A 14,757-nucleotide genomic window follows, 5' to 3' on the forward strand; every position below is an offset into this window, starting at 1 on the left:
CCATGGTATTTTATATTACTGATTTACTATGTCTAACTTCTAAGCAACAAGAAGATGTGTATTACTTGATTCAGGTTGGTTTTTTTTTTTTGCTAAGCCTAGATTATCTTCAAGGTCTTGAAAGCTGTTACAAAATTCAGATGAAGAGTGCAGAACTCACACTCTAGGTGCAAAGCCACAGCTCCCCTGCATCCAGGACATTAGAGATGTCTTTCTCACCTTGCTGGCTTCCAAGGGCAGAGCTCCAGGTGCACCACTGTGGCTCTGAGTTGGAGGTTCAGAGTACTTTTGTGGACAAGTGGTGTCATTCAGCAAAGCCTGCAGCAAAACTGTGGAAATTTTTCATTGACTTACGCACAATTCAGCATTTGCTTTGCACTGATGAAGTAAATGTTCAGCTAATTACTTCATGCAGCTTCTACTCCCAGTATTGAACCGTTGCTTCATTCTCTGTTCCGGCTCCCTTACCAAATGGTAGTAGATTATTTTATGGGATAACCTCATTTTCCTTCCCTTCCGGTGCCTTTCTAAGGCAGACCTGGAGTTGGCAGAAAAAAACAGGCACAATGAGTTAGACCCAGTTAGAGCAATCAGGGATTTTAGGCTCCTTCCTCATCCCAAGTGGCTCTAGCAGTTTCCTTTTATTCTTTAACATTGTTTGTATTATACACACAGCTGCTCCCCTAACTTTTTCATATTACATGTTTATTTATTTCTTCCTATTTCTTAAAAATTTTAAGTTTCTCTCTTTGGTTTTACAATTGCATCAATTTATTTTTACTACTTCAAAAAATTATTTGCTTGTAATTAAACCCACAAATCCAATAGTCCCTAAATGTAAGAGTAACCTGTGTTTATGAGGGGGACACAGGGGCAGGTTTTGAAAGCTGAACCACATCATTTCATGATCCATAATCAGTTTTAAGGGGTATTCTATTATTACTTCAAGGACCAGGTGTCTAAAAAGGTATCATTTTTCTCACCAGCTTTTGCTAGATAGTTTAAAAAAAGGTATTAATGCAGCTGTACAGGTTATAGCTGAGTGTGTGACTGCCTGGTGGATTTACACGCGCAATTACCCCAAAAGCACACAACCCTCCGAGACTCACACATGCAAAAAGCCTCTTGGCTGGAAAACTCTTGGCATGGATGCTCCATTTCCATATGCAGTCACACTGAATATGCATATACATTAGGTGCAGGAGCACACATACATTTTTCAAACTGGAGGCCTTGGTGTGAACCTAAAGAAGAAAAGACAAATGCTGCGAAAAAAGGGTTTAGGTCAAATTCAGTGAGCAAGGATGAATCTGCTGGGTTGTACTCATGTACCTTCTACCAATGCACATCATTTTCTTCAATTAAAAATGCAAAAAGCTGTGGATTTTTAGTTTTCTTCTTTATGCCTTTACATCCTTTGAAAATTTATAATCTTTAATTTTCCCTTTCTGATTCTAATAGATGAAAAACAGCCCAATGTAAATTTTTGTCCAAAATAGACAACTTAACAGAAAAAAGTGTTTCTGAGTACTAACATGTTTAAAAATCAGGCAACCAAAGACTGTAAACATCGACTAAGGTGTCTGAATTTAGGCACCTATTTTTTAAAACCTTGGCTTTGAAAATAAAGTATCTGAATGTATATAGAAAATATAAATCACCAGTCACTTCTATTACATGCATGTTTATATAAAGACCTTAGAACACATTTTTAAAATGTAAACGTTCCTTAGTATGTTTAACTATGTGTCTAAAGAAGACGTAGGACAGAAAGAAAACAAAATTTGACAAATGTTTCTGATCAATCCTGAAGAAATCAATAGGAATTCACTCACAGAATGATTTCATTTAACTTTCCATGCTAGGAATAGTAACCTGGCTTTCTGTTAAAGCAAAAGCATTCGTACTTCTTAGCGATTTAATTCTCATGTCAACATGTATCAGGCAGGCAGAGAATGGTTTGGAGACTGGGAGGGGAAGGAGTAGTGGATGGAAACATACGGAAAGTGTGTGGACTGAACTGTATGGTTGGGTGACTTCATTTCACCAAAACTAGTTTTTAATAGAAAACGGGGTTTTCATTGAGATGCATATTTCCCTTCCCCTTTGAGGGAGCAGAAAGTGTCTGTTTCTCAAACCATCTTTTAATGTTTATTTGAAAAATATCTAAAACCTGAAAATTGGAACAGCTTGGTAGGGAAAAGAGAGAAAAGCCATTGAATCCTGACCACCACATCAGTTCCTTGGTGGGAGCCACAGCCTGGATGTCTGGAGTGTCTCCCATCCCTGCAGCCATGAGCCCCAGAACACCCAGGAGTTCGGTATCTTCATCATGCACACTCGAAATGTGCCACTTAAAGGAGGTGGGACAAGCCCAGACAACAGGAGAATGAAGACATGCAACCACAGCTCTCGTGAATGAGCTTGATTTTTTTTTGGCCAAAAAGATAAGTATTTTGTCCCATAACTCAATTATCTCAACAGAGAATTTTGTTTTGGAAATGTCATCAGTTTTAGGTTTTTTCAAAAAGTTAGACTTGAGTGAAGAAAGCCACTGCTTTCTACCTTCCCAAGCAAGGCAAAACTGTTGGCACTCCAAGTTCCTGTATTGAACTTGCTTCTACTCCTTAGCAGACCAGAACCTTGCATGGTGTATGGAAACCAATGGAGCATTCAAACCCAGAGAACATCTGGTTTACAATATTTTCTTCTTGCTTTTTCATGGTCGTGCTCCTGGAACCACATTTGGGTCCACAAGTGAGGGTGTGCACGTATGTCTGTTCTTATTTATTCTAAATATAAACTGTTTTTTGAAAGGGCATTATTCATAGACAGATGAAAGAGCACTTCTTAGAAGTCTGGTTCAAAACCTGAAGTTGTCATAGGGTGCCATACTGGACTAAAGCAAAGTGTGGAAAGAGTGTTCTCCAAATTCTGAGAGAGTCCTGGTCGGAAAGTTATGGATAATAAAAAAGATCCCAGCTTTGCTGCTTCATTGAATCCCCAGTTATATATAAAGCAGATGTCATCTTTGCAATATACAACATGTAGGCTAAGAAACTGTATCAGCCAGTGACATCTGAGAGTGACATTGCTTTGAAATGCACCTTTCCATCTGTGTACACACAAAATTATGTGTGCTCACACACACACAGTCTGTATGGCTTAAACACAATGATTTATGATGATTTTTTCCATCAGGAGCCAGAGTTGACTGACCATATAATTCATACAAAAAAGACAAAAAAATGTTTTACTTTCAGGCTGAACTGATGAGTGAGTCTGCAAAAGGAAACACCACAAAATCCAGTTTCAGTCCAATAAGCTGAAGAGGCTCTATTATTATGATCTTTATTTTCATTATTTTTGTGGGCAAGTATGAAGCAAAATAGCTGTGTCTGTTTAGCTGCCTGAACAATAGAAAAGTTTATGCAGCTCTTGAGCTGAAATGTTTTTGACAGTTTTCAATTTCAGCTCTTTTGATTTGGTAAGAAATCTGCAAAAATATGATTTTGAAAATCACCAGTTTCATGCTTTATTCCTTTCTCGAAATTAGACTATATTGTCCAACTTCTCTTCACTTACTGTGTCTGAGGGAATCCTAGAGAATAGCTGGGAAGAATCAGTGCTGGGCTGTTGCTTAGAAACCTCCTGGGTTTCTATAATATTGCCTGATGTAATAGTTATATTGCCCACTTGCATCTGTTAACAAGCAATACAGCAGAATCCACAGGTACCAATAAAGAAACAAACCTGGAATTCATTACTTTCCTTGAAAATTCATCAGTGCTTTTTCTAGCTTGGCAAAATGTTTTTCTCAGGTGCTAATTAATAAAATAGGAGATGTACTGCCTCTACATGTATCTACTTTATATAGATTTATTTATTTTGCCCCAGGGAAAAGATGTTAAGAATGTAGTGTGTTAGCATAATGGCAATTTTGCAATGCCATAGAAAGGTATGAGGTATGAGCTGTGGTTCTGTGGGATTTTCTTTGCTGAAAGCTGTAGTGTGGCAATATGACCATTTTCTTAATGTATTTTTAAGAGAAGTAATGCGGGTGCCTTTGTAAACTCAGTAGGACAGGACATTTTTGTTGAGTGCTATTAGTAGACTCTCAGCAAACCCCAAGCAACAAGAACTGTCTTACCTTAGTAGTGTCAGCATTTCCAAATCCAGGGGTGTAAAAAGTGCAGATGCAACGATGAGAGCAACGAGACAGACTCCACAACCATGCACGTGAAAATTATGTACTTCTATATTAAAAGAAATTTAAAATCAACTTTTAAGATACAATAATGAAAGTTTTTCTCTTAAGAATGAGGACTACAATTTTTCCAACAAAAACCAAGAATGCAAACTCACATAATTGCTGATGTTGGGGTACAAGGAAAGCACCAGAGAGTTAAGTGAACTGGCAACACTTTGCAGCCCAAACCCCAGCAGCTCATCCCTCACCTGAGTATGACCCAAAGACCAGCACAGCCGCTGGATACACCCCTATTCAGTGCTCTGAACAGTCCTATGGCCCTGCCAGGGTAAGAGATATGTTCCACTTGTGTCCTTAGAGCACACACTCACTCGTCACATGGGAGTTCCAAGCTGCCATGGATACACCTCCTTTTGGAGGCTGCCAGCTGAAGCGCTTTTACAAGCCCATCACCAGCAATTGGTTTCCTGCATTTAGAGGAGACAAAATAAAATTATTGCAGCCCAACCCTCAGTCATTAAGCGTGGGGGAAAGCACAGGAAGAGTTGTAGGGAAGAGTAGACTCTGTGACAGTTACTTTTTGTAAGTAAATCTTACTCATGGGAGCGCGGCTCCTGTTTAGATGGATTACATTTGGCTCTATCTGGGGGCCTAGATTTGCGAGGGAAAACAGTTTAAACTCCTGGTTTGCCATTCCACTTATTCTCAGCAGGCAGAGGAATTGTGTTGGAGTACTGCAAAAGCCGAGGTTGTTCACCGACAACAAACGTGGGGGCGGATGCTCATCGCCAGGCGTGGGGATTTGGGAATGCAACTCGCATTAGTGTTAATGGGAGTTACACGCGTAAATCCCTGCCCTTCAACATGATAATACATAATATACCCCTTAATTTTTAATTCACCAGGGTCTCAATTTTAGAGCATTTTCATATAGTTTGTCCTAATTATAATCATTTTTAATGACAGCTTAAAAATTTCACATGACTGTCTTATCACATACGGTACTTAATTTCTCAAGTGAACAGTTTCCATGTGGTGTATTCTGGGAATTTTGAGAACTAAAACACTGAGGAAAAAACTACTTTGTATAATCAAATGAGATGTTATTATTCCACTATATTTTATATACACTGGAACGGAGTTTCTTACAGTAATGGTGACCATTTTGAAAAGAACTTAAGAATAAGATAGTTTTTTGTTTTTGAACGTTATTGGCTTAATCTCAATCTCATGGACCAGGGCTTTTGGTCTACCTCTCATTGCCAGTATTAAAGTAAATTAATAGGTAATTATTAGCTAATGCAGGCTTTGGGGAGGTTTCAGCCTATTTTCATTTTTCATTTTCTCTGGGACTTGAAAGACTCTAAATATACAGCTACAACATCACTATTTTTATATTAATATATTATCAATATATTAGCATTGTATGTTATTTTATTCTGCAACAATATATCTATTATCATACTATTATATATAGTATACCACTAATGTATTAGTAATGTATTAAGCTATTAATTATTACATTGACATGCAGCAGACAAGCACTCTCAATCTGAATCGGAAGGACAAATGGTCAAGTTTAGAGTAGAGCCACACACCCCGTATCAAATGTTGGCCTTGCCTTCAGCATCTCATTTGGGCAGGTAAACCAGTAATTACTGGAGTAACTGGTCCTGCATCACACACATAACAGAGGACCATGTGCCATGAGCCCAGCATCCAGAAACGTGCTAAGGATCTGCCTCACCATTCCATGTGCCCCAAAAAGCGTCCATGCACCGGCCTCTTGGAATCCAACCACGACAGCCACAGACACAGAATTAGACCAGCAACTGTTCCATGTCCCATTTGAAGCATTTCCCTGCTCTTCAGCCCGGCCTCTGAGTTCTCTTATTTCAGTTTCTTCAACTAATGGTTTTCTAGTTTGCCTTCGTGTTGACTAAACCGACTCCTGTTTTATTTTTAGCTCTTTGCTTTCAGAGGAAGCAATATATTTTTTACTACTAACAGGTATAGAAAGGGCCGCTGCCAGAAAATACGTGAATAAATAGCAGGCAAAGATTTCAAAACCCACCTAAGTGAGTTAAAAATATAAGTCTCATTTTCAAGAGTGATGGAGGGCTTAGATACCAAATACCATGTTTAGAAATAGATTTTTAAAAGTAATTACTTATCTAAGGAGAGCACATATGACTTAAAAAAAATTCTCAGCAATTAGCATTAGTAATTAATAATATTTTAAATGTTTTATTTCAACTGTGCTCAAGAAGTCACTTGTTTAGTCATGGGAGAAAACACTTCTGTATGCCCTGAGGTTACTAGATTTCTTTGGACATCCTCATTCTGAACAATTTAGGAGTGCAAACAGCACTTGGACTTTTGTCATGAGACTGTTCTTGAAAGTTTTGCCTGAAAACAAAATTTGACCTGCAGTTAAATTTTGGATATGTCTACCTTGCTTTCCATTAGTGGGAAAGAAAGGAAGTGGACTTTATCTTAAACCACACAAAAACGTTGGACTGCACCAGAATGTGTATGTCCATGTTTTATATATCCTCTAATTACTGAACAACCATGACTATAGAGGGGAAATAACTTGCCAAATTAGTAGCCTTCAAACTGTCACTTTTTATAAAGAGTAAATGATAAAAAGAAATGTAGCACTCATTTGTTAGTCATTTTTATGGGTAGCTTTAATCCGTTTTGTGCATAGACTCCAGTTGTTGGTATTGTTTCCACTAAAAGAAAAATAATTTGGCTGCCACTGCAACATTTTAAGCTTTCACTGTTACTATAAAAACAATCCCCAGGAGATTTTTTTTTTAGTCTCCTTGTATTGCTGGTTTGCAAGGACTTAGGAAGTAAAAGTTTAAAACGGCCTGGTAACAGACAAATCACTTTTAAAAGCCAGCATTGTACTGGCCTGGGAGTGCTACAGGAAAAGCTACTTTAAAAAAAAAAAAAGGAAAATGCAACAGTACAAAAGCTAAGCAAGCCTAATTATTTTTTAAACAAATATATGGAGGTCATCTAAACTATGAATGCATGAGAGGCCTTTTCCTACATGTGAATTGTCAGATCCATGCTGGATAGGCATCCAGGCAGAGCTCGGCTTTGTAACGCTGCTCCCAGTAGGAAGGCATCTCAGCATTTGAGTAATGTACTTTAAAACAACAACGTACTTTTTCTGAACGCATTAAGGGTGAAGTTTTCAAACTGGGGTACCTAAAGATAGATCTGTCTTGTGACAGCACAGAGCTATCTCTGGTCAAGAGTTTTGGTATAGCCTGGGGCTTTTTGGGTAGGTGTGTTAAATCACAGATTTTCAGAGACTGCAGCTAAAACTTTGTGATTTTCTAATTTTGGTGGAGAGGTTTGTCTATAATGAAAGTGCTGCCTGAGGTCTTCAAAACATTTCAAATAAATAGACAAGGCTTTTCAGTGGAGTAAAAGAAAGAGAGGAACATAAGTACCACTGGGATTTAAAGAGATTTGGGTGTTCAGCTCCTACAAACTCCCTTGAAAATCCCAGTCCTCTTTCGTAAATGACGGCTGAATCTCGACAGATTTGGTGGTTCATTTTGGCTCATTGTCTGCATCCGCTCAGCCTGGAAGCTGGCCCGGGAATTTCGTTAGACCATGAGAAGTTTCCAGGAGAGTTTTCAGCTCTTGGTTCCCAGGTATCTGAGGCTTTGCCACTTCCACTTCCCCCAGCCAGAAAACGCAGAGACGTGCAACCGTTTGCGAAAAAGGCTGGCCAAACCCTTTCTGAATCAAAGGAATATTCATGTTTTGGATCAAAGACTGGGGGAAGGATTCGACTAGCTCCTGCATTCTCTGTCCTGTGCTGCCAATGTCTGGTCCTAAATTATATCCATTGGCCAATGCAGAACATCTTATTGAGGTTATTTTTTAGCACAAGTAAAATAAATAGTATCAGGTTTTGATCCTTAGGAGGAACCATGAAAAAACGTTCTTTAGCATATCTTGTTTTTAAGACTCCAAGTCTCCATTTTCAAATAACTGGGTCTAGAGCCAGGCTCCAAAATATATCTTGACGCATGCAGCCAAGCAATCATCTTTCTAAGGAAAACTGCTGAGCACCTGCTGCTGCTCCTCCTGACGCCCTTCTCATGGCAAACCAAGTCACTTCTGCATGGGCCAAACACTTCCATCTGGCCTCAAAGAACTTTCCAGGACCTGAGAGCAACTGAGGAAGGCTCAGTCCTAGACATGAACATGGATGCCTTAGGCTGGGGTGGATCTGGGAGCTCTAGCTGTGGTCCAGGCACGCAGCTAGTGCAGAACAAAAAGACAATCACTGTGTCAGAGGGCTCACACTGGATGTGCCAGACTCCACATTACACTCTCAAAAGGCTAAAACAACGCTCTGGCAATTAGCACGTGTAAAGCCCTCAGCTATTTATGTCCTAGGAAATAGCTTGGATTTTATTATTTTTGGGTTAAGACATTCCAAACGGCAAAGCAGCAGTTATTTGTCTGCCATCTATTGATGTGCTGTCTTGATCTCTAATCGAGGCCGAGGGGGATACATTTCCACCTTTAATCCTTCAAACTTTCTAATGCTTTCATGTACAAATGTATACAGTAACTTGGCATTAGCATTCCACAAATATGCAAATTGTCTGTCAGATTGGACAGGCTGCATGCATTTGAAGTTGTGTTGACAGCCTACAGAAAAAAGACATTCTCAGCTCAAACATGAACAAGATGTTTATATCCTTTTTCCCTAAAAACATACATTTTATGTTTTAAGCAGAGATGGGAGCAAACTGCAAAATTTGGATCAAGACATCTTTTGCACCCATAAAATTTGGGGATGTCTGCATCAGGGGATTTTGATTCAGCTGGCTCTTGGAAAGGGGAAATTCAGCTCAGATTTGGCTTGTGTTCCAGCCTTCACAAAATACAGCGGGAATTTGCACATGAGCCTCTGTTTCCAAGTAGGTTAACGCATAAAAGAAGCAGCTCAGAAGGTGTCATTATACTCTAGTGAGCTTTGCAGTTGGTGGCAACAGCAGTTACCTGACAAAGTACCATCTTGCCAGTCAACAGAAAAGGAAGCTGTAGAGCCCAGCATCTTTCCTGGCCCGGGGAAAGAGAACCAGAAACAGCAGTGGTGGGAGCTCGTGGATGCTCGTTGTGCTGGGAGCACTGATAGGCACAGATGCAATAGGCATCCACCTCCAGAATTCAGCCCCTCAGAAGCTCTCACCTGGGGGCTGCAGAGTCCTGCAGACCCTCCAATGTGTGGGTGTCTGTGTGAACCCAGACGAACTTATATTCTTTTTTTAAGCACATGCCCAATATCATGCAGCCTCATAAAAGCAAGGTGTTTATCTCCCTGACTTCAGCAAATTTCACAGACCAAGAGTTTTGTCAGCAAGCCTATAGACAAATGTCTTCTTTGACTACATATGTCTAAGTATTTTAATTCAAACAGATTTAGTACAAAAATATAACTAAGTATGCCTCTAGGTTCCCTGCCTTAAAATGAAGAACCGAACTCTCTTCGTTTCTTCCGGCCTACCATGCAGGTATAGCAAACTAGATGTCTGTAGTTCTGGCATATTGTCTGCTCCAGGGGAATATTGTCCTAACTTGTGACTCGACATGGAAAAAAAATGCTGTTTAATAAGCGACTGCATCGAGAGCTGTGATTCAGATGGGAACCTTATCTAACAGGTGCATTTTGACACCCTGCATCTGGACATCCTGTACAAAGCATCATAAGGTCTGGAGCAAATTTTTGGTACAGAAGCTTCTTCTGCAGCTCATCGAAAAATTAGCTTCAGTGGTAAGGATCCACTGAAGAAAGCAAGAAATATCCCCATGACGTCAGGGTCCCAGGAAGCTAAAGAATCTGTGAAGTAATGAGTCTCTTTGGAGCACAAGTTGAAATTCTGTCAATTAAAAATCTTTCCTGTAGCAAACCACAGATGATTTGAAGGAGTGGAAATTTGAAAGAGGGAAGATGTAGAACTTAAAATACATTTTATGGAAAACACTAGAGCTTTCCTTACTTCACTGTCAGAAGACTGAAGGGAAAACGTTAGACTTGGGTTCCTCCAGCATTCACCAGCTAATTTCCCGTGCCTGTATAAGTTGGGCACGCCTGTGACACTGCAGGAGCTCAGATACCAACCACCTTGGCTCCTGGGGATGCACTCTTTACTGTGCAGTTCCCACAAACCCAGCCCTAGCAACCTCCTGACTCATTTTTATTTGCAAAGCCTGTGCTTTAGGTTTTCTGTGTGGCGGGGAATGCTATGAAGCCATGCGAGCTTGTGGACTCACTGGCTGCCTTTTGGCACTCGTGCACTGACCAGTTTCTGGGCCATGTGGCAGAGCTGTCTGCTGAGATACTGAGCTCTGGTCAAAGATCCTCACTTCATATTCCAGCTTGGTAAATGCCAGATAGCTGTTAACTTCATCAGGCAGGCAAAATTACAATCGTTAGGCCACCAACTACAGAAAAAAGGTCACTTCATTATTTCCCTGGAGAGCCTTGGGAGGCTGGAGCTGCTCAATGTGCCTCAGAGCAGTGGGGGAGCTTGTGAAGCATGTGTTGGATTTGTAGAATTCAATCTCAAGTTATGCCAGCCCATATTTTAGCAGCCATTTTGGAGGCCTAATTCTCCTCTATGGGTATGTATTTTTTGCCAGCAACAACGGTGCTGAAAAGATCAGCAAATACCTTCAAAGAATGTTCTTCGATAGCTTCCCAAAAGTAAAGAAAGGACAGCTGGTGCCAGAAGAATGGCTCAGAATAGGAATGAGAAACCTAGCTGTAAAGAACAATAAGTGTATCAGGAGCCTGCTCTGACAAACAGGACATAATCACTTGCAGGATGAGGCCTCGGCGCTGCTGCGGTGCCGGTGATTCGTGTGGTCTTCAGGAGAGTTGACAGCAGGGACTATGCCTTTGCTTACTTCATACAAGTAGATAACTCAGCAAGAGCAGAGAAATCATTTGACAGAGGCCAGATTCAGAAGGCATCTGAAATGTCTTTCTTTAAAGATAATCATGTTAGGAATCAAAAGGGGTCTAATGTTAGAGACTTGCCTTTCAAATGCAACAAATGATTATACCTGTCAAGATTTATGGACAGATTTATTTATGTTGACAGAGGGACCACTAATAGTTTGACAAATGAGAAGTCTTGACAGATACAACAGATATATTCAAGTATATTTCCTCCTGTTTGAAATAGGAAATGAGTGAGTTATGACAAGCCTGTAATGTATATTGATATGACTTTTCCTAGGCTCCTTCTACAGAAGTAGATGCATTCTATGGTGCTGGATACTGATCTGGAAAGCCAGTTATAACCCTCATCATCAGTGACCCTCTATCTTCCTTCATCAAGAAAGTATTTAAAATGGCTAGTTTAGAGAAAACAGGAAGGCAAGCTTTTCCAGGTGGTGCTCCTGCATGGAAAATTTAACTTCCAAAGTAAGGCAAGAATCTAGAGGAAAGAAATATTAGGGTCTCAGGAAGCTTTATATTTAGAATAATTACTAGCCAGGGATTTTTCACGTAAATTCACAGCAAACCTAATACTTCTTCCCAGCACGGAATGCCAGGCATCATTGTACCATCGAGGCTTGTGGCCAGCTCCAGCCAAGAAAGATCTATCCCAAGGACTGCTGCAGTCCTACAGCATGGAAACAATTCCATGCTAAAACCCCATCCAGGAAAGGTATAGAAAAGCTATTGCTATGCATTAGCATCTGATCAAAGGCCAGCCCAACAAACAAGACACCAGCAGCTTCAATGGACTTTGCCTCAGGCTCTGAGATCTTTTAGGAGTTTTATGCAGGATCGCGCAACCATTACATCCCCAGCTGTGAAAGACAGAACAACCTGTTAAATGTTGCTCTACCATGCAGCAGCCTTTAAATGCTACTTTCATTTTACAGACAGTGACTAACTCCTCATTTAAGTACAAGACTTCCAACCTTCTCACAGCATGGAAGCTCTGGACAATCCAAGCGAGGAGAGACTGGAAGGAGAATCCCACTTTGTTGCTCCAAAGGCTGCCATCCTCTCCAACCTGGGAGTGTGGTCAGCTTTGATGAAACAACTCTTGGTACCAGACCAGTGTCTGTCATTTGTTGTCGGTTTGGGTGCCAGACCCACATTTTCAAAGAACAATGGGACAAATTACCACGTCCCCCAAGGCTTTACAACAAACACAAACAAGCAATTAAACAAACACATGCTCTTGTCACTCAGCAATTAAAGCATTTCCTGATCCCTTAATAAAAGCTGATCAAGTTTCCACATATTAATGTGACTTTGCACACTCGATCAGTTTATTGCGTTAAGAACCCATCCTGTGTCTTTGGCCGATTAAAGCCAATCTGGCTGCCCTCCCTGGAGATCCTCCCCAGGAAGGGGTAGGGAACAGACATATTTGAATCAGGAGTATGTCTGACATCAAAATGCATTTAACTAAACCACAATGGGTAATGTTGTTCATGCAAAAACATTTTGGTGTTTCAAAAAACCATTAGAGGGCATCAAGGGAGGACTGGAGTTTTGAAAAAGAATGAACCTTGACAGGCTAAACTAACTATTGCTCTTTCACCAGTGTACTCACTTGCCTGGAAAACTCCATAAGGCCTATTAATTATTTTGGTGTTGTTCATGAAAGTCATCTGAGCTGGCAATTGCCAATCGCATCAGTCTGTGACATTCCAGGGGCCGACAGTGCCATCTCCTTCGTATAAATCTGTTAAATTACTAATATACTGAAGTATCTCAGCTTAAAACCCACTCTCATATTCCTTTATCCATATTGCATCTGGCTTCCTCTGAGGTTGAAAAACAAAGCACACCCCAAACACTTACCTCCTTGCCAGTCATTTTAAGCATGCTGTTCTTTGTTAAAAAAAAAAAAAAAAAAAAAAAAAAAAGGAAAGTCTGCTCTGTAATTACCAGACACAGCCGTGGGAGTGGTTAATCTTTTAAAGCAACATTATGAATTATAATACCAAGTGTATACTTCATTGTGGTAATCCTGCAGTAATGCAAGCAATATTAGCATGTTCTGGGAGGCAGAGTACTGCCAGGGGACCAGGGATGCTTGCAGGAGAAGAAAAGGGGAAGATTTCACAGTAATGAAAACGATGTTGTGTTTAGTCCCACAAGCTAAAAACAAACTAAATATTTATGATAAACGAAAAGAATAAGGAGGATTATGGTGTCATTCACTGTAGAATAAAATATTACCTAATCTAAACATTTACATAAATAGCAGGAGGATAATGCACGCTGAATTTAGATGGTTCAGAGAGAGGAGGAAATTAACTGTAACAACAGTGTAATTGTTGCTGTGCACAGTGGTGGGTGCTCCTGGGGCTTCTCTCCTCTCTGTTCCACAGAGCCCAGCACAGCAATGGCATTTGGGGCTACCAGACATCAGATTAGAAAGGATGGAAGACATGTTCCTGCTCTGTGATGGAAAAACCTCCAACTCCATCCAAGGAGTTTTCTGGTGTAGACTTCTACTACCTGAAGCAAAAAAAAAAAAAAAAAAAAAAAAGACTTTACCTGACAGTGCTGGCAGGCTCTCAGGGGCTATCCCAAAAAGAGATGGTGCCAGCTGAGATGGGGTGTAGGCACCTGAATTCCACCCACGTCCCCAGGTCCACCACTGCTGAGCTCTGATGATAGCTGCTCTGTTTGCTCTGCCTCATTTTTTTGACCATCTGGCTCCCTGGTGTCTCAACCATGGCTCCATTCAGACCCAAAACCCCCATCTGGATGGAGCTGTCAGGCTCAGCACCTGCCTCTTGCTGTACTACCTGATGGGCAGAAGCCACCAGTGCCCAAGCTTCAGGCTCTCCTCAGGACACAAAACCTGAATTCACAGCCCTCCTGCATGAAAACAGCTGTTAAAGCATTTTTCCCCCATCCTAGCTTCATCTAGCCTTGCTTGCTCTCCATCCCTATGAGTCTTTCAGGACCCTGCCAGTATGTTGAGTCCCACTGAAGCCTTTGGGTTTGTTTTGGGCCAGATTTCTGTAGGCAGATAACCCTGCAGGATCATAGCTAAAGTCTTCTGAATGCAGGGGCGATGCCATTTAACCACATCTTTCTGTAGCTGAAGCTGAATCACAGCTCTATTTAAAATCATCTTCATTCGAGGCCTGAGTTCATTAATTAATTATATCATATTTCCAGTTGGAAACCCTTATTCTTTTTGCATTTGGTTTGTACCATGAAGTAGAAAGTAATGCATACAAAGGAATAAACTATAAAATTTTTCATTCATTAGGTAACATTCGAAGTAGCTTTTTTTCAGCACCCTAAAGAACATTGTCAAGAGTAATGATATTCCTTTAGAATGGGAACCCTCCTAGAGAATCCCATTGCAGCATTATGATTCTCCAATAATATTTTTAAAACAATTCAGCAAACTTACAAAAACAGGTTTATACACAGTATTTCATAAGGATCAGTCTACAAAAACAACCCTGTAGAAATAGCAGTACATAGTAGAAATATACCTGTATTG

General features: G+C 40.4%; 1 long non-coding RNA gene across 1 annotated transcript in view; it reads right to left on the bottom strand.

Moving 5' to 3' along the window:
* Nucleotides 1-450: 450 nt before the first annotated feature.
* Nucleotides 451-14,757, bottom strand: part of LOC116449571 — a 21,213-nt gene continuing 6,906 nt past the window's right edge. The window contains exons 2-4 of the long non-coding RNA XR_004242444.1: nucleotides 4,151-4,256; nucleotides 1,110-1,244; nucleotides 451-538 (exon numbers count right to left, since the gene is read on the bottom strand). This is a non-coding gene — a long non-coding RNA (uncharacterized LOC116449571). The remainder of the gene's footprint in view (nucleotides 539-1,109; nucleotides 1,245-4,150; nucleotides 4,257-14,757) is intronic.

Source organism: Corvus moneduloides, chromosome 11 (genome assembly GCF_009650955.1).
Source record: "Corvus moneduloides isolate bCorMon1 chromosome 11, bCorMon1.pri, whole genome shotgun sequence".
Lineage (NCBI taxonomy): Eukaryota > Metazoa > Chordata > Aves > Passeriformes > Corvidae > Corvus > Corvus moneduloides.